This window comes from Tasmannia lanceolata, unplaced genomic scaffold, assembly GCF_043159265.1.
Source record: "Tasmannia lanceolata isolate RefF3 unplaced genomic scaffold, GAP_Taslan_0.1 ptg000023l, whole genome shotgun sequence".
In the NCBI taxonomy this organism is placed as follows: Eukaryota; Viridiplantae; Streptophyta; class Magnoliopsida; order Canellales; family Winteraceae; genus Tasmannia; species Tasmannia lanceolata.
In genome coordinates, this window is record NW_027518700.1 from 32,829,292 (window position 1) to 32,850,567 (window position 21,276).

The following is a 21,276-nucleotide window of genomic DNA, read 5'->3' on the forward strand; positions in this document are numbered from 1 at the left end:
GGCCCTTACTACCAGGAAGTTGACCATGGCGAACGCTTGGCAGGGTGGCTCTCCGACAAGGACTGGGAGCTCAATCTGCCCCTCTACTTTCACCACCTCTCTGGAGAAGCCAAACAGGTCGGAGCTTGCCGGCTTCAGGCGGTCGTCACCTATCATCATCTTCTGAAAGACGTGATAGTATAAGATATCCGCCGAACTCCCATTGTCCACGAGGATTTTCTTTACTTCCCAGTTGGCGACGAGCATGGTTACCACCAGTGCATCGTCGTGAGGCAGTATGGGGTTGTCCAAATCTGCATCTGAGAAGGAGATCTCATTCTCTGTTCTTGTCTTCTTGCTGGTCGTTTGCACGGCGTTGATTCGTCGTGCATACGCTTTGCGAGCAGCGGAGGACGTGCCCCCAGCGGCAGGTCCACCCATGATTGTACCAATGACCCCCCTTGGCTGAGATCGTGGGGCCTCTGGCTGCGTACTGGCCGGCTGAGAGGTTTTGTTCCGAGCAGGGGGCGGCTGTGATCTTCGAGGGCTGCGGCCTTGGGGGCTCTTTTCCCTGCGCTCTTGCTTGCGGCCGTCAGTTCGGATATACTTTTTCAAATAACCCCGGATGACCAGCTGTTCAATTTCCTCTTTGAGCTGCCAACACTCATCTGTGTCGTGACCGTGGTCCTTATGGAACCGACAATATTTTGATGGATCTCTCCTGTTTCCTTTGGAGATAATTCTAGCAGGCCACTTCACTAATTCCTCTTCGCTGATCGCAACCAATATATGTTTTCTGGAGGTGTTGAGAGGTGTGAAGTTCTCTTCTCTTCTTTGCGGAAGTGGGGACTTCTCTCTTCTTGAAGGTTTATCCTCCCTGCGCTGCTTGGGGGGATTTTTCTCTTCAGAGGTTATCCTCCGATTTGAATTAAGAGCTGCCAGTGTTTCTTCCACCGTTATATACTCCTCTGCCCCGGCCATGAGATCTGCCAGTGAGTGCAGATTTTGTCGAGCTACAGCCCGACGGAAATCATTAGACCTGGCACCCGCGAGGAGCGCATTCATAGCTGCTGAGGGATCTAGATTTGGCACCTGAAGTGCCTCCATGTTGAAGCGGCGGAAAAATACTTTCAGGGGCTCATTATCCTCCTGCCGCAAGGCCATCAAGGATGCTGTTGTTTTCCTTGGCCTGCGGCTGCTCATGAAGTGGCGGACCAGATCCTCCCCGAAGTCATCGAAGTTACTGACAAAGTTCGGTTTGATTCTGGAGTACCAGTCTCTTGCCGCACCAGTTAGCGTCGTTGGAAACGCTCTGCAAATGAAGCCGTCGGAGGCGCCGTGGAGGAGCATCATTGTTCTGAATGTCTCCAAATGGTCCACGGGGTCGGTAGTCCCGTCGTACTGCGGGACGGCGGGCATTTTAAACCCTCTGGGTGCTGGGGCACCCAGGACATCATCAGTGAACGGCGTTCTGCTTGAGAACGCCCTGGAGGCGGGCCGGCTCTAATCCTTCGCCAGTTCCTCTATTCGGTGGTCCATTTCCTCCATTCTCTGTAGGAGCGGATCCGTTCTATGTTCCAAGGACTTGATTCTTCCCACAGATTGGCTTGCCGCGGAGCCGGACTGACTCTCAGGACTCCCACGACGAGGCCGGGACTTCACTGGTGGTGCATGATCTTCATGAGCTCGGCGCCTTTGTGCGGAGCGGGACCGCGACCTTTGACGACGGTGAGGCTCTGTTCGGGCATGTCTCGCTGTGGGGTGATGGACTTGTCTGGTGGAGTGGTGAGTTCGATCCTCACCATGGCGCGATGACTCTCCCCTGTGGATGTCTGGTCTTTCTTGGACAGATCGCGGAGCTTCTGGAGGAGGTTGCGGAGGCGTCTGAAGTAGTTGCTGGTACTGCCCAACGAGAGCTGTCATTTGTTGAAATAGAGCTTGAACTTGCTCTGGAGTGGGCAGGGGATTCAGGTGCTTTGAGCGAGCAGGGCTCTGCTCGGCTGTAGCAGAAGCTACTACTACCAGCGAGGCGATTCGCTCGCTCCGGGTCGTGCGGGGCAGCACGGTTTGGGTAGTCCGTGCAGTAGGTATCCGCGCACTCTTGCGCCCTGCCATTTTTGTGAGATGTCTGAGAACGGCTTTTAGTTCTGGGTCCCACGGATGGCGCCAATCTGTTAGACCGAAAATCGGTAACAGGTACGACAGTGACATAAGAGCAGAGCTGGATGACCAGAGGAGCTGAGTCCTGAGGGACCACAGTGAGGGAGAGCGAAGTGGCTGAGTCCTGCTATGAGGGCTGGGTCCTGCACAAGGCAAGCGAGGTCAGAAGACCAACCTGGGTTTTACTCCGGACAGGCCCTTCGACACTCAAGTCAGTATGAGCAGGAGTGCAGAGCTAGTCTTAAGAGTTTTGGGTGGAGAGGGTTTTTCGCATTACCTATTGGTTTGAGCTTTGAACCCCTATTTATAGGGGAAAATCTGGTGAGGTGTCCAGGACAGGTGTCCTGGACAGGTGGCGGCCTGTGAGAGGCTGGAGTTCACCTACTCCAGGACAGGTGGCGGCCTGTGAGAGGCTGGAGCTCACCTACTCTGGGACAGGTGGCGGCCTGTGAGAGGCTGGAATTCACCTACTCCAGGACAGGTGGTGGCCTGTGAGAGGCTGGAGCTCACCTACTCTGGGACAGGTGGCGGCCTGTGAGAGGTTGGAGTTTTTACACCCCGTCAGACCTAGTTAGGAAAACCATCTTGCCTTTGGGAACTAATGATCCGGCCTACACAAAATGGTCACCAAACTGGGAACGCCTGTTTTCCATCCACAAAATTCTGGAAGGAGGTGCGTATCACCTCAAAGATTTGGTTGGCAGGATCCATAATCGGTCGATCAATGCAAAATTACTAAAACCATATTATTCTACTATGTGAGAGACAATGGAGAGGAAGGCAGCGGACTGAATAAAGATGAAGCAGACGTTTACAAATATCTATGCTTGTAACCCAGCCTCTAGAAGAAAAGTGACATTACAAAGACTAAAGCTAATCTTTGAAGATTCAGTCAAACCGGGCGGCATTCTTCAGCCAATTTGTTGTGGATTGATTCACCACATCTTCTAAGCCTTCTCACTCAGATCCGGGGCTTGTGCTGGTTTCTGCGTCAGGTGGTTGATGGGTAGTTTCTTGGCTCATCTCTTGATGGCAACAGTATTTGCGGAGAAGTTGGTCAAGTATGTAGTAAAAACTGCTGAACAATGCTCTCTGATGAAAGGAGTCCCTAACATGGAATTTAGTGGGAACGATTTACAGGAACCATCAAAGAGTTTAGATCTCAGGTTAGTATAATCTTCACCACTTGACAAAGTCTTCTCGCTACCTTCATTTTCAGATCGTCGGCAGCTTGAGACCCCGAAACTGGTGTAATTGGAATGTAAGGGGATGCACTAGAAGGGGCGATAAGTGCAAGGCTCTCAGCAATAACAGAATTCAATCGGACAACACGGTCAAGAGGTGTGGAACCAATGATACCCTCTAGACTGACTGAGGCCGAAATATTCGTCCCAGCAACCGGTCGGTTGCAATGTGGATCCGGATCAATGGTGTTAGAAGAGGATGAGTTGCTCGCGATGACCGATGATGAGTCCAACTACAGAAGACAAGGTTGTAAAAGAATATTGAGACGGTAAATGAAAACATTCATTGTTGGAATGTACCTGGTAGGATGGCGTGAGAGCATCCCATTCCGATGGTTCGTCCGATCTACTGAGACGTATGTTTTTAGGAGATGAGACCCTGGATGGAGAATCGGTGATGGATACTATGCATAGCATGCCTCCACTAGTTGCACCTTTAAGAAGAGATAAAAGATAAAATTATATGAAAGAAAGAGATCAAGGAAAGAAAGAGTGTAGGTTAGGTTATGAATCACCTGAACTGATGGAAGAATCTCCGAAGGAAGAAGGAGAAGCTATAGGAATGAGTAAAGGAATAGACCCAGATTAGCAAAGGAAGATGAAGAGTTAAAACGGAACTGGGAAGCAATAAATATTTATTGAATACTGCGTCCCTTTTCGAAGGGGCATATTAGGCACTTACACCAATCAAACCGCTAAGACCCGGAATACGAGGTGTTGAAATAAAGTCAGATGATTAATAGAAAGCTCTAAATACATTTCATTACTCTTCATTCGTCTACCAATGAACTGTGGGGGGCAATGTTTACACCCACTTTGGGTTTTATCTGTTATGAGCGACCGGATTAACAATTGACCGATCGCGTTGACCGAGTCAGCGGAATTATGTGTCATGCTGGTACTTAATGGACATATTGGAAAATATGCATGAACCAAAATGATATAAGTGGGCAGTTGTTGAAATACCCATTAAAGCACACTCACCCTAAAAGAGGCACCCTAAAAGAGGCAATATGTCAAACGGGACCGAATCAACACGATACTATCTGTCTTAACGACTCAAGGACGTGGAATGTTTGTTGCTAGTCGTGGGAAGGTGGAAAATAGCCACTTGGACTATTGAGGACATTAAAATAAGGTGACCCATCATGGGTAGTTACCAAAACCTTTCCCTTCAGAAAGAACGTGGGGTAATGAGAGCGGTTACTTGAATAAAACTATATAAGGAGGATCAGTCTCCAAGAAAGAGGTCCTAGAACCAAATCCAAACATGTATTAGCATTTTATCTTTACTTTCCAGTATATGTACCTTTTACTTTTTTGTAGCTATAGCTGTACTCAGATTGAGGAAGCAGTAGATTCATCTTCCTCAGTGAGTCTTTCTCTTTAGTTCGTTTTATCACTCGCACTGGCACTTGGTTTGTGCTTGTTTTGTTCCTTGGTTTGAGTTGGACAGTCTATCGACCCTAAGGGTCTTCCACGCCCCGTGCGTGTGGGTACCCCACTCTTTATTTTTAAACTCCTTGTTTCCCCCTAATTTATCTAAAACAGTAAGAAACGTGGCGCGTCCCACATAAATAGTCCTTTTCATCTATGTAAAGGCAGTGGAACCCAAGGAAGAAGTGTCCTTCCCCTCTTCTCAATCACCTGAAATCCAATCCAAGGGGACGAAAAGGTTTCGATCTTCGACCCCTCGTTGAATTGTGTTTCTAACCTTTGCCTTGGGAGTGGTTGGCACGCCCGCACATACACACGATCACACACTCATCCTAGCAAACACACCCGGACCAAAGGAGGCCAAGCAGCCAACAAAAGCACCTCCTAGTTGAGCTATGAAGGCTACCCTGTCATATCTTGCTATCTTTTCTCTTTTTTTGTCAAGCTTTTTATTTTTGTTAGAGTTGTTAATGATATTATTTTTGCTATTTCTATCTGGAAAGTGATATTCCCACCCCCTTCTTTGACCATTTCCACTCCTTTAATTAGTTGTGTTTTTTTTTTTAAATGAAGAAAATGAAAAACACATTATGGAAATGGAGACATATTTAGGAAATTAATGACAGAGAAGAGGGTGTGAAATTGGTAGAAAAGGGAGGATTATATTGTAATTATTGTTGTTGGTAATGATGAGGCTGATGTTTCAATAAATGATAGATGTTGAAATTTTGAAGTGAAATAATCTCTTAAAACTCTTAGAAAATGACTTATCAGAAACCACTTGCATTATAATGTGTATAATTTTTTGTAAAAAGGAAAAGACATTAGTGTTTTCCTAGAAGTTGTCTTGGCAGCACCTCCACTTGTCATATCTTGATATATTTCCTCTATATTTAATCTTTTTATTCTTATTATAGCTGTTAACTATATTTGTTTGGGAAGTTTATATGGAAAATGATATTTCCACTCCCTTCTTCAGCATATCACCATTTTGTATGCCTTTTTTCTTGAAAATGAATTAAAAAGAGAAACACAAGGTGCAAATCTAGCCATTTTTGGGAAAAGACAGAAAGGGAATGAAAATGCCATCAACGGGTGGAGACACCAATTCCCTTTCTATATTGTAATTGCGGTTGCTGTTAATGATGATGATTCAAAACCTCGTAAATGGTTGGACTTTTGTAGTGAAACAATCTCTACTCTTAGAAAATGACCAAACAAAGATGGGATTTGCTGGCATCCATCACAGAAGGCATTTCGCGGATGAGCTGTTGCATGTTAGCGCAGCCACCTGATGGACTGTTGCATGAAGACGAAATCTGCTGAAAAATGAGCCAGTGTGGCTGCTCTCACATGCAATAGCCCATCTGAAAAATGCCTTCTGTGATGGACGCTAGCAAATCCCAACAAATATATATAAATCCTATATTTTTAGCGTGTCCTTGGTCGGCATAAAATATCTTACTGTGTAGCATGAAATATCATAAAATATATATAAATCCTACATGTAGCATGAGTTCTAGCTATCTGGAAAATGGTATTTAAATAATGTCGTTACAACAGAAGCTTGTTGATGGTGTAGATAAATTTTCATAACTAGGTGCACACTTTGTATAAAAATAATATTATGCACTTATATTTTGCCACAAAATATCCAAACAATTGTTATAGAATTGTTAGAGTATCTATGGTTTTGGAATCATGCTACGAATCCAAACAGAGCCTTAGGTTTGGTTGCGGGGTGTCTTGGACAGTAGTAGAATAAGAAGTCAAAAGAGAGGAGACACGCATTTGATCTGTCTAGGATTATTTGCTTTGATTTTTATACAAAAAAGCTAGGGTTAAGAGAGAAATAGTAGTTTCCAATGTGAGAGCTCCCATTTTTGGCTTGTTTCCAATTTTCCCCTCTTGCTTTCTTTCTTTCTTGTTTCCAAATTGGATTTGATTCCAATCTTAATTTCTTATCAATCAAGACATGCTATTCTCATTCCACATTGCTTCTTTGGAAGAAAATATTTTTAAGCAATTATTCATCTTTTCCTTCTTTCCTTCTTTTCTTTTTTTTATTCTTTTTATTTTTCTTTTAACAAATATGATGTCACCATTGTGACATCATCAAGGTTGGGTGCTCAACTCATGTGGGTCAGCCATGTGGAAAAACATACGAAAACCCAATTAAGTACCTCAATTGAGGAAAAACATACGAAAACCCACGGATCAATACGAAAAAAATGAGAGCCGTAGAAATTATTCAATCCTATGATCAACAACAGATTTTAAACTCATTAATTGGTGGTTTAACGGCTGGGATCATCGATCCAAAGCTGATCGAGTTGGTTGGTCCAATCGAATCGACAATTTGATCAAACGGTGGAAAAATGATCCGCCGTTAAAAACCGACGGCTCTCATTGGATAAAACAAAATTTAAATTTGTAATTTGTATGGCAATATTGGTTTTAAAAGAGTCAAGAAAAATTAGGGAACAAGAATTGGTGAAAATCATTTAAAACTAGCCATAAAATCTCACCCAAATCTCCAAATTCCAAAATTTTCCTAACTTTTTGTCTTCCATCTTTCTCTCTCATCAACCAACGTTTTCCCAACTTGGGAAAACGTGCCTTGCTGAAATGTTCCCTAAATTTTTAGAATCATGGATATATTTTGAGAGACTTTTGAATTATTTCCACCAATTGGGATAAAAAAAGGGGAAAGCTAGTCAATATTACCAATTCTAATAAAGCTAGAATATTCTATACAAAGAAACCAATCAAAGGCTTTCTAAAACTCCAATTGCACGCCCAAATTGGGCGTGATTTGCTTTTCTTCAAAGATATCCTGTTATGAAAGAAAAAGAATATTTTAGGTATTTTCTCATCTCTCCTTTGATTTGTTTCTAATGTTCCATCTTTTAATCTCCCCCCTTGATTTTCCAACACTCTAAACTTAGTAATTCTTGCACCCCCAACACCTATAAATACCTCCCCAAGAAGAAGAACAGAGACGAATAATTCCTAGCTTCCTTCTCCAAAGAATTGCCTTTCCCCTTTCCGTAGCCGTGCGGCCACTATGGTCCAACCCCCATCTCTTTAGCCGTGTCCCCATCCCCATCACCTTCCTCCAACACTCATTAGATTACAACCTCCAAATTGTACTACTCCATTAAGCCCCATATCCGAACCCATTATCCCATTTCATATTCACTCTCAAGCCCTCATCAGACCTCCTATTATCCATACACCCCATACATTCATATACTCCATATCACTGCACCCATATTCCTATGCACAACCAACCACCTACCATCATGACCACACCCATGTAGATCCCATCCATTCCATCACCTATTTAATCAAACCCAAACCACTTTTGCCTTTCCGAATCTTTGATCTAACCGTTCGGGCGGAGGATCATCTCGTCACTTTATCAATTTGGTGGTCAATTTGATCAAATATCCTAGAGGGGTTCAATTACAACAAGGATCTAATCTAAAGCTCGGGAGATCATAATCAAGGAGAACGAAGAGGATCAACATCAGTTATCGCAGAAGAGGTAGGCATTTGTCATTTAATTCTTCATGCTAGAATAAGGCATCCTTTGGATTTATGCTTACAAATCACAACTCGCACATTAGGGTCCATGTTCATACTGTTTTGTAAACCCAAGTCGTACTCGTTAGCATATTGAGGCCCCTCCCCATGTAGTTTACAAGAAGCTTGCATATTAAATTTTGTTTGCATGTTAATTAATAGTAGCTTGCATCTTAGAACTGTTTGTATTTCTCAATCCAAACCTCATCTTCAAGACAAATCTGGTTTCCTCCGGCCTATTCCTATTCGGTCTACCCCTGCACCCCAACCCAACTTGGGTTATACCCTGCTTAGCCCTTGGTTCATCTTGGTTCCCTGCTGGTTACACCCTACTTGCCCCTGGTTAGCCCCTAGTTAGACCCTGGCTAGTCTCGGGTTCGTCCCCAACTTAGACCCGACTCATTTGCCCCTAAGCCGTATCCAAATTCCGAACCCGAACCGAAAACCCGCGGCCTATCTGGCCTTAACCCAAACCCATGGTCTTTGCCCGAATTCTTGGCTCATCCAGCCTTGACCCAAGCCGCACCCAACACACCAGACCCAACCTTTCCGAAATCGGTTCAACCAAGCCCATCCAAGTAAACCCAGTCCGGTTCAATCTAATTGGTTCATTCCGGACCTAGCCCGACCCCGACACCAATCTCGACATGGACCCATACCCGAAACTACACTACTTATCCATCCCAATGCTCATACCCACGCCAATGTATCCAATCCTATGCCCAGAACCCATGGCCACACAATACTCATCAAGTCGCACCCCATTTGACTTGATCCAACCGAGCCTAAACCCAACACCCTACTTCCATCCACTAATATCCATGTTCACATCCCACCACCACCAGTAGCCTACAATAGCCATCCACAGACCTCATACACTCCCATGCTCCATCTATTGGATACCTTATCCCCATCCCATACACCATACATCATCACATACACCCCAACAGACCCCACACTCAACCCAATTAAACCCAACCCAACCTATATTCCTTACTATCCCACCTCAATCCAACCGACTCAACCCAACCCAATCTGATCCATGCCCCTCCCAACAGACCCCACACTCAACCCAATTCAACCCAAACCCAACCTATATTCCTTACTACCCCACCCCAATCCAACCGACCCCACACCCAACCCAATCTGATCCATATCCCCCCAACAGACCCCACACTCAACCTAATTAAACCAACCTGTATTCCTAGCATTCACACCCCATCCCAACCGAACCTTGTCCCCTCCCCATTAAATTTATATCATATCTCACATCATCCATAACATACCCATACATCATGTTCTTGCATCACAATAGGATAACCCCATAACCTAACAGCATGTATGTCATCACAACAATTCTATGCCCATCAGACACAGCACTCACTTCTATAGCCACATACCCATTTTATAGCCATGGTCACATGCTCCATTTCCATAGCTACATACCCCATCTCCATCAACACCTCCCATGGCCCATCATGTCATATCAAAACCCCTACCTAGAATCCTCTCTCTTAAAGCAAACCCACTACCTGATACCATCTTGGCCGAACCATTCATTCCTTCACCAAAACCCGCAACCTGGACCTAACCAGATGCAACCCGGACCTCAACTTGGGGTCAATCCAAATTAACCCAACTTAATCTAATCTGAGCCCAACCCCAACCCGTTTCTAACCCGAGTCCCATCCTAGACCTAACTCGAATCGGCAACACAAAACCGGCCCTGCAAATGAACCCGACTTGAGTCAACCTGTACGCAACCAAATATAACCCAACCCGATCCAAGTGGATCAGCCCAAACTAACCCATTCCAAGCCCATGGCCCACCTAATCCATAAATTCCTGACCCGCGCCCAACCTGACCCTAACCCAATCCAACTTGATCCAACCCAATTCAACCCAACCCAACCCAGCCGCACAACTTAACCCAACCCCTAACCCGAGCCCCAACCCCAAACCGCTAACCCGAACCCTGAGTCTAACTTGGAACAAAACCCGCAACCTGGACCTAAACCCATCCGAATTACAACTCAAGCCAACACGGGTCTAACCCGGTCTAACCCATTTACTTAGTCCCACCAAACCCAATCCGACTCCATGGGCCTACTCGGCCTAGTCTTAACACTCCCAAACCCAAGCCGTTCCCTACATCATAAACCCCACTCGACAAAACCCAATCTTTCCACCTTAAACCAACTGGACCCCAATCTGGCTCAACCTAAGCTAAATCAACCCGAGTTATCCCGATCCTAACCCGAGTTGCGCCCCTTTGACTCACTCGAGTCATATGCCTAATTCAGCCACACCTACCGTTGTCCAACCGGGTTGCACCCCTAGACCCCAACCGAGTTGCATTCCTATGCCTGAATCTATAAGTCCATCTCTTTTGATGACCTTGTCATTCAATCCTTCGGAGCTCATCCCAAGTTTCCAATTCAAAATTCCTCATCCAAGTCTCTAATTCTCAAATCCTAGTTTCCAAAGCTAATCCAAATCCCAATCCCAATTCTCAATCTCAACTACCAATCGGAACTACGTGTGGCTTGATCCCCGCGACGGGGTACGTAGGCAATTTGGCAAAACCAAGTTCAGTCGCACCTTTCTCCATCCTTCCTATTCAGCCACCCCTTTCTCCATCCTTCCTATTCAGCCGCCTCTTTCTCCATCCTTCCTGTTCTCTCACACCCTTCTCCATCTCTTCCACCCTTCTTTTTATCCCTTCTCCCATTCTCAAATCATTGATTGCATGTTTAGTTCTTCGGTCATTTTGCATGATTAGTTACTTGGCTTTCCATGTTTAGTTTCTTTACATGTTTCATTATTTAAAATGTCATGTTAATTGTCTTTGGTAGAAATTGCATGTTTTGTTTGAATCTGGAACTCTTTGGAATTTGAAAGCCTTAAAGAATTTAAGAACTTACATCAAATTGGAAAACTTCAATTCAAAATCTAAACCTCCAAATTCTTAAGTTTTAGGTTCTAGGATTGAAAAACTTAGAACTGGCACTCTAGGTTCCCCAATAGAACTTTTGGATCCAAATTCTCACAAAAATACTAAGATGCAACTTAGGTCCATTGCATTAGATCTAGGTTCATATAGCGTAGGTCACTTCACCTCAAATCAATCAATCTAATTCAACTCAAACCAAATCTCATCAATCTAATAAAATGTCAAAAAACACTCACATAGGCACATAGGCATGTAGTTGCATGTAGGATGCACTCCTGGCCCGCATGAGTCTAAACTGTGAACGGCCAAATCATTAGTAAGGTTTAGATTTCTAAAATAAAACTCACATTCACCCCCTTAGTTAAACCTGAATAATTAAAGCTTTTAAAAAGTTAGGCAAGGTCGGTGCTGTACACTTCGTGCGGTACACCTTCCGACTTCGTAATCAGGTAACTTACCCAGAATTCAAAACGTAGACCAAATTAACAGAGTTAATCATGGGTCCTAGATCCCTAATCTAGGTGGCGACTCTGGTCAGTTGCTTCTTTCGTGAAGTTAGGACCTTTATCCTAAATTTGTGAAAAAGCATTCATATTCAAATCCAATGGACAAAGGCGCTATCATTATCATCGTAAAACACCACCCTCGTGGGACCACCCCCCCTCCGGGACGGGATCCACAGATTGGCGACTCTGCTGGGGATGATTGAGTTAACAGATATTTCTTCCGTTGAGGATTTGGATGAACAAAGATTCAGAGATTTGGAGTAACAGGATTCAGAGACTCGTAGTAACAAAATTGGGCGTCGTGTACAAACGGGCTCAAGAGGATGAATGTTGCTTTGGTTAACGATTGAAGAGATTTCGAGGATTGAATGTTTCCTTCATGAGGATTAGGGCGAAAGATCTTAGCCAAACCACATTTGAGGTTCTTCCATTGCCTTAAGCTTCCCTTCAACTGTTTTGTTATCTGAAGATGAAAATAGCATTCTCACAGGTCCCTTGCCACAACCTTTTGACATTGGTTGATCAGTTCACTTGCTGATGTGAGCTTTTGAATTTGAAACTATCCCTTTGTGATTACTTGTATTTGCTCATTTTCAAGATTTGTCGCGTAGACGAAGAAGAATAGCCTTCACCTTTTCACCAAGAGAGTTGCAGTTTGAGGAGATGGAATTACGAACAATGTTTACACAAATGAGACAAAATTTTTTTTTTTTTTTTTAGACAACGACTAACTGAGAAGACTCAATATTTATGAGACAACGACTAACTGAGAAGACTCAAACAAATTTTTGAAGGTTTAATGGGAATGTAAAGACACAGGAATAACGATACTGACGCTTCTGATCATAAATATTTTTTTTTGATTGGTAGGTCTAACCTCTCAAAGAGTACTTTATCAATTTGTAAATATTTGTACTTTCTTCCTTAGATCAGTAGTACTTCATGGTCTGCTACTAACGCTCTTTGGATTGCTCGGTTTCATGCCCCTAGCTTCGAGGATGCAAAATATGACTGCTTGAATTTCTTGGATTTCTGAGTCTGATATTGGATATTGCCCTTGTGGATGATTTATTACCATGACCAAGGTGCCTTTTCAGGTTTTCAACTTGGCGGACCGTTTTCCCTAACTTTTGCCTGAATCGACCTTTTGGAATCCTTTCAGAAACCACAGTGTAACTTGTCTAAGACAAGCACAAATCCAAACACTCAAAAAGTTTTCATCATTTCATTTTTTTTTAGAAACCACATTGTGACTTATCTAAAACAAGCACCAAGCGAAACACTCAAAGAGTTTTTCTTTTCTTTGTTTCTTGTCGATCAGTCCAAAACTTACTCGACCACTTATTAAGGTACTTGAATATTTGAGCCAAACTCAAACATCTAATACCGGGGCAAAACCAAATTTCACCAGGCAATATCTATACAGACCATCGCTGAAATACATCTGTTTAACTATCTAAGTAACTTTGACTCCTCTTTTCAAAGGTAGCGAATCACTCCCGAATTACATGGTTCTGTTAAACAGTTCCATATAAACCCAGATTCGTATGTCTTGCTAAACAATCCCACACAAACCTCTTCATAGATATGCCTGACTCCTAAATTCATTAGGTAGCGATACATTATGGAACGATAATTAGGCAAGTACTACTTGACATTGAACTACAAATCATCTGGGATTTGTAAGCCCAAGAGTTCTCATGGGTCTAATCATTCACCTTACCTTCTTGTTTTAATACTAGCAAACCAAATTGATTAGCATTTATGGACTGATGCGTTTCTTTGAGGTGTTGCGTTGTATACAGGGATTTCATGTCATAATCGCCATTACACAACTCTTTATAACACATGGCTTGTGGATCAAGAAGCAAAGAAACAAAGAGCTTGCACCTACATTGGAATCATCACCAATTGGAGATGATCAAGTAAAGGAGCTCAACATGAGATTCTACAAGTTCCTAAGCAAGTGTCAAGAACAAGTAGCTTGGAGTTGAACTAGCCATTGGTGACACCTCATGGACCTCAACATGCATTGAAGATTGGAGGACAAGTCACAAGAGCCAAGACAAGGTCAAGATGTTCACCCAACTAGAAGAAGTCCAAGAAAATACAAAGGAGCCAAGACATTCCAAGAAGACTCAAGATTCTTATTTTTAGAATGTATTTGGAGTCCTCTTGATTTTATGTTTAAATGCACTATCAAAAGGTTTTCACATGGTTTTCATACTTAACTTTTTACATCTTTGAAAACCATACACACACCCAAAAATGTGTTTGAAAACCTAGGACTTAAGCCCAAGACCATGGCCAAAAGCCCCTGATTTTTGAAGTTAAAAATAGAATTTCACACAGGGCCGGTCGACCGGGCTTTGCTGGGTGACCGCGAGATGGAACCTGGAAGTCCAGGACATCTCGAAATTCATCGGGCCAGTCGACCGGGCCAATCCGGTAGACCGCGGATTAATTTTCTGAAAATTCAGAACACATCCAGGTTGGGCTTGGCGGACGACCGCAATGGGTCGGTCGACCGCGGATAAGTTTTTAAGCCTAATTTTTTAGCAAACAGGTTAGCCTCGCCGGACGATCGCCATGGGGCCGGTTGACCACGACGGTAAGAAATTTGAAAATATAAAAGGGCGCCCAATAGGGGCGGTCGACCCCGGTGGCTCAGTCGACCGCGACGGTCGGGCAAACTAGCAGTTGGGGCGTTTTCCGCTTGACTTTTTCAAGCAAGTTATTTACAGTTTTACCCCAAACGGTCATATTTTCAAATACACTATATATACATCATTAAAACCTATCTTTACAAGCTTTTGAACATTTGAGAAAGATCAAATCCCATTTCTCCTTGCGCTTCATTTTGAAAATCAAAAGCAAAACCTATTTGAGTTTGTATTTCCACATCTATCAAGTGGCACTCCATTGGGCTTTCATTTGTTTATTTCTTTGGAGTGATTGTGAGCTTACAAAGTTGTAATCAGCCTATTAAGAGGCATTGAGAGTTTTTCTTTTTATTTGTTCTTCATTGAGGGTCTTCTCTTCGGCCCGTTAAGAATTGTGAAGACGAGGGTCTCATCTTCGGCTTGTTAAGAAAGGTGAAGACGTGAGGGTCTCCGATTCCGCCCGTGAAGAAAGGAGAATCATGTAAGAGGGAGTGTCCCTCGCAAGGCTTCGTTTAAAAAAGGGTGCGTGCCCTTTTGGAGTTGGAGGAGTCGTGGTGTAGGCTTGGTGATTCGCCATTGAAGAATCTCAACTTTAGTGGAGCATCGAAGAGTGGAGTAGGTCTTGTGATAGACCGAACCACTATAAAAATCTTGTGTCTCTTGTGGTTGCTTCCTCTTCTCCTTCTTTTGCACGTGTGGTGAATTGTAAAATCTAACCCTAACTTGTATTCATGCTTTTAATTGAACAAGGGTTAGTAAATGCACTTGATTGAAATGTTTAAACCCTAATTGTATTATAATGTCTATTTGAACATGTGTTAGCAAATGTGCATGATTAGAATGTCTAAACCTTAGCTTTTATTAACACACCTATTTGAACAAGGGTTAAACTAATTAACGCTTAATTAAATGAATTAATTTTTAATCTTCCCCTAATTAAGCCTAAAATTTCTAGTTGACCAATTTACCCCCCCTCTTAGGTTGTCACACTTGTATTTCATTTGGTATCAGAGCTTAGGCTCTTAAAGTGATTTTTAATTTTATTTTTAAAAATCTACAAGAGAAAAGATCTCTGACAATCCAAATGGATTTTGAGAAAGGCTGATTAACCCTAATTCCTCAATTCTTTGATGGAACGAATTACGGAGCTTGGAAAGCACAAATGCAAGCCTATCTCAAATCCATAGATGATGACATTTTAGATGTCATTAAAGAGAGAATTTCTTTTTCAAGAAAATGCACTGAAGGTGATATAAAAGTGTTTTCCTTGAACTCAAAGGCAATGATCTTATTGTATTGTGGTTTAACTCCTACCATTTTTGACAAAATTTCAAATTGCATCAATGCAATAGATATTTGGACTTCATTAGAAAATATCTTTGAGAAAAATGTCTATCTCTTTTCAAATGATGAAATTCTTAGACAAAAAGAGACTTTACAAAAATCTTTTGCAAATGAAGTTTCTTTCAAACATTTAATTTCTGATTTGGAAATTCAAATTAAAATTTTGAAATTGAAAATAAATGAAAGTTTGAAAAGAAATGAAAAATTAAGTCAATTGAGCATATTTTTTATAAATAAAATTGTTGACTTATTTTAAAGATGCAATACCTTTAAGAAAGAAATTAAAAGCTTTGAAATCACAAACATTGAATCAATTGAAAAATATAAACATGTTTGTGAAAATGAAGAATATGAAAATGAAGAACTCTCTATTAAGAATTAAAGACCTCATGAAGAAAAAGATAAACATATTTCAATGTCTTGTGATTCTAGTTGCTCCCATCTACCAACCATTACTATTATACTCATTGTGGTAGATCTGGACATCACAATTCTGAGTGTAAGCTTAGAATTGTGATATCTAACAAGTTTGTTTGGATAAGAAAATGTAGACTCCCACAAACAAACTTGGATGGAACCAAAGGGATTTGGGTTCCAAAAGAATCCCTCTAATCTAATTAGTGAATGAGTTAGTTTAGGGGCTATGCTAAATGTTCATTTCATTCACATTCTTTCGAGATACCTCAATTCATTGATCTATTCCTTATATCTAGAATATATGAGCTTAATTGATATATTTTGTTATCATGAATGTAGATACCCATAAAGGGTGAAATTTTTAATTGTAATGTGAAATACTCAAGAGGGGGGGTGAATTGAATTTAACTCAATATTAGGCCTTTTTAAAATTACCTATGAACCCTAATTGGAATTTTTCTTCACTTAATTAAATATTTGGTTAGTGCAAATATAATTTGAAAAACAAAGTGAAATGCCAAATCAAACAATAATGGAAATGCAAGAGTGAGAAATGACACACCGATATATAGTGGTTCGGCCAACGGCCTACTCCACTCTACTCAAGGTCGTACTTGAGGGATTCCACTATTGGAGACCTCCACGATGCCCGGCTCCGAGGCGGTTACAATTCCAAGGGATATTAAACAAGGATGCCCTTACACCTTTACAAAGACTCTCCTTCTCCGCCGAGTTCTAAGCGGTTTCTCTCTAGGGAATTAAAATAAGGAATGCCCTAGCCACCTATACAAGAAATGAAGGATTGATAGCTTGGCTTCTTCTTGAAAGCTTGATGCTCTTTGTAGATCCTTGATTGCTCTTTAATGATGGTTGCAAGTGAAAGCTCTAAAAACCCAACTCAAATAGATTTGCAAGTTGCAAGGCAAGTTTGGGGAAAAACAAAATCTCAAGCAATAATAGGTTGCAAGTTTTCTTTGATGCTCAAGGATGTTTTCAAATGATCAAGAGAGTGAGAAAAACTTCTCTACATATTGTATTTATAGCCTCTCCAAAGAATATGACCGTTTGGGGGTGGAAATATCAAAATACAAGAATTAATTCAAATCCCAACGGCTATATTCTGAGCTGTCGCAGGGTTCTCGGAGTTCTGAGAATCATTCTCGGAGTTCCGAAAAATATTCTCGGAGTTCCGAGACAACGGCCAGAAGAAATAAAATTTCTACTGGACCATTTCTCGGAGTTCCGAGAAAATGTCCAGACGCTACTGGACCTTTTCTCGGAGTTCCGAGGGAACTCTCGGAGTTCCGAGCTCGGAGCTCCGAGAAAAATCTCGGAGTTCCGAGAAGCCTAAAAATCCGCAGTTTTTGATTTTTATTGCTTGTTTGATTTTTAGCTTTTGGAACTCAACTCCTATGGTTATTTTGGAATGTTTATGAGGGTCCCAACATGTTGGTCCACCACATAACCATTCACTAATCCATTTTAAGTTCTTAAGTGTTCTTTGAAAAACAAATTGAAAACACTTTGAAAACGTTTTGCCTTGACTTGAAAATTTAAAGAGAAAGGATGTACAATGATATCTATGCAATCTTCAATCCCTCTTTAGCTTTGGTCTTCAAATGATCTTCCATCTTTGGATGCTTGCTTGAGTGATGATGTGAGCTACACTTAGCTCCTTTGGCTTGTGAGCTACACTTAGCTCCTTTGGCTCTTGTTTGGTACACCTTTAAGCATGACCAAGTTGAGTGTTGGTTTCTTCAACGATCAATCCTATCTTAAACACAACACTTCAAAGCAAATTGATTAGTATTCAAAAACACAATCAATTATGTTTAGAATCATCAAAACAAGATAGGAGAGTAGACCCTTGGGCTTACAATCTCCCCCTTTTTGATGATGACAAACAAAATTGATTATGAGGTGTGTGTGGAGTGACATAGTAGGCAAGTGAATACTGGAACTCCCCCTCAATATATGCACACATATAAATGATACAAGTTATAAGCAAGTGGTGCATATAGTCAATTGAATAGATAATCAATTTCAAACTTCTCCCCCTTTTGTCATCGACAGAAAGGGTGTAAAAAAAAATTTAGGAGTGGATAACTCCCCCTAAATCAATGCTTATGGTATAAAAATATATAACCAAGTAATGCACATATACCTGTTCATGATCGAGATGTTGACATATGTCAAGATGTTAGGTATTTTAATTAAAGTGAAGATACCTCTCCAACTTAGAAAAACTAAGAAGGCTAAGAATATCAATTGAGTGATTTTTAAGATTAAAAATTTGACATCTCATTCATGCAGATACTACCAAACAAAGATTATATATATAAATACTATATAGATAAGCTGGTTAAAGGCACAAAGTATTTATTTGGCAATTTCTTTGATTTGATCCGCACTCCATATGTTTAAGGCACTTCGGATATAGCAAATTCTATCATCACTAAGGGGTTTTGTAAAGATATCCGCTAATTGTTCTTCAGTGTTGATATATTTTAAGCAAATATCCCCTTTTTGTGAGTGATCTCTAATGAAGTGGTGCCTGATCTCAATATGTTTTGTTCTTGAGTGTTGTATGGGGTTCTTTGTTAAGCTTATAGCACTAGTGTTGTCACATTGGATGAGAATATTGTCCATTTTAATTGCATAGTCCATCAATGTGCTTTTCATCCATAGGACTTGAGCACAGCAAGCTCCAGCTGCCACATATTCTGCTTCTGTTGTGGACAGAGCTACTGAATTTTGCTTCTTGCTAAACCATGAAACAAGTGATTTACCCAAGAATTGGCAAGTCCCACTAGTGCTTTTCCTATCTACTCTACATCCAGCAAAGTCCGCATCTGAATATCCGATGAGAGTGAAGGAAGATGATCTTTCATACCACAGTCCTAGACTTTGGGTTCCTCTTAAGTACTTGAAGATCTTCTTAACTGCTGATAGGTGAGATTCTTTAGGATCCGATTGAAATCGAGCACAGAGACAGACAGTAAACATAATGTCTGGTCTGCTGGCTGTCAAATAGAGCAAACTACCTATCATACCCCTATACAATTTCTGATCCACAGATTTGCCAAATTCATCTTTTTCTAGCTTAGCAGTAGTACTCATGGGAATTCTTGATGTCTTACTGCTATCCATGCCATACTTCTTTAATAACTCCTTTGTATATTTTTCTTGATTTAAAAATATTCCATTTTTGTATTGTTTAATTTGGAGTCCTAAGAAGTAGGTTAACTCTCCCATCATGCTCATTTCAAATTCATTTTTCATTAAGGTTGCAAATTCATCACACAATTTTTGATTAGTTGAGCCACAGATGGTATCATCCACATAGATTTGGACAAGGAGGATATCATGATTTTCTCTTTTGATAAATAGGGTTTTATCCACCTTTCCCATCTCGAATCCCTTTTCAACTAAGAAAGTGCAGAGCCTCTCATACCAAGCTCTAGGAGCTTGCTTTAATCCATATAAAGCTTTATCAAGCCTGAAGACATGATTTGGATGTTTGAAGTCTTCAAAACCTGGAGGTTGCTCAACATACACTTCCTCTTGGATATAGCCATTTAGGAAGGCACTTTTGACATCCATTTGATATAGTTTAAATCCTTTATGAGATGCATATGCCAAAAGTATCCTAATAGCCTCCATACGGGCAACAGGAGCAAATGTCTCATCATAATCTATCCCTTCCTCCTGATTGTACCCTTGGGCTACAAGCCTAGCTTTATTCCTAGTGATAATTCCATTTTCATCCAATTTATTTCTATACACCCATCTCGTGCCAATGACTGGATGATCACTAGGTCTAGGCACTAGCCTCCACACTTTGTTCCTTTCGAATTGACTTAGCTCTTCTTGCATAGCCATCAACCAATATTCATCCTTTTCAGCTTCCTTGATGGATTTTGGTTCTAATTCGGATAGGAACGCCAAATTGTTACTCACACTACGATAGTATGATCTAGTTCTTACTGGCAATGTGGCATCACCTAAAATTTGGGATTCAGGATGATCTACCAATGTTCTCCTATCCCTAGGCAATGAGTCATCATCTTCATTTTCTACTTCCTCACTAGGTAATGTATGACTTGTTGATGCATGAGGAGGAGCACTCAATTTTGGAAAAAGATGTTCAATGGGTTCATCCTCATCATGTGGCATTTCTTGTGGTGTTGGCTCTCTTTCATCAAATGTCACATGCATGGATTCTTCTACTACTAGGGTTCTCCTATTAAATACTCTATATGCCTTGCTGTGAGAAGAATACCCTAGGAATATTCCATCATCCGATTTCCTATCAAATTTGTGTAGATTATCTTTGATGTTTAAAATAAAGCATTTACATCCAAACACTCTAAAATAGCTTATATTTGGTTTCAAGTTTTTCCAAAGCTCATAAGGTGTTTTCTTAGAAATTGGCCTTAGATATACCCTGTTTATGATATAGCAAGCGGTGCTAACCGCTTCCGCCCAAAAATATCTAGGGAGATCATTTTCATGCAACATAGTTCTAGCCATTTCTTGGAGAGTTCGATTCTTTCTTTCTACTACTCCATTTTGTTGAGGTGTTCTAGGTGCGGAAAAATTATGTTTTATGCCATGTTCATTACAATAAGTGTCAAAATGTACATTTTCAAATTCAGTTCCATGATCACTTCTAATGTGGGAGATGGCAATACCTTTTTCATTTTGAATTTGATTGCACAATGTAAGAAAGTTTTCATAAGTTTCATTTTTATGTCCTAGAAATATGACCCATGTGAATCGTGAGTAGTCATCAACAACTACAAACACGTACCTCTTTCCACCTAGGCTACTAGTCTTCATTGGTCCAAAAAGATCCATATGAAGTAGCTCCAAGGGGTAGGAAGTTGAAATCATATTTTTAGGTGCAAATGAGCTTTTCAATTGTTTTCCTAATTGACAAGTTCTACAAATGTGATCTTTGATGTATTTGAACTTAGGCAATC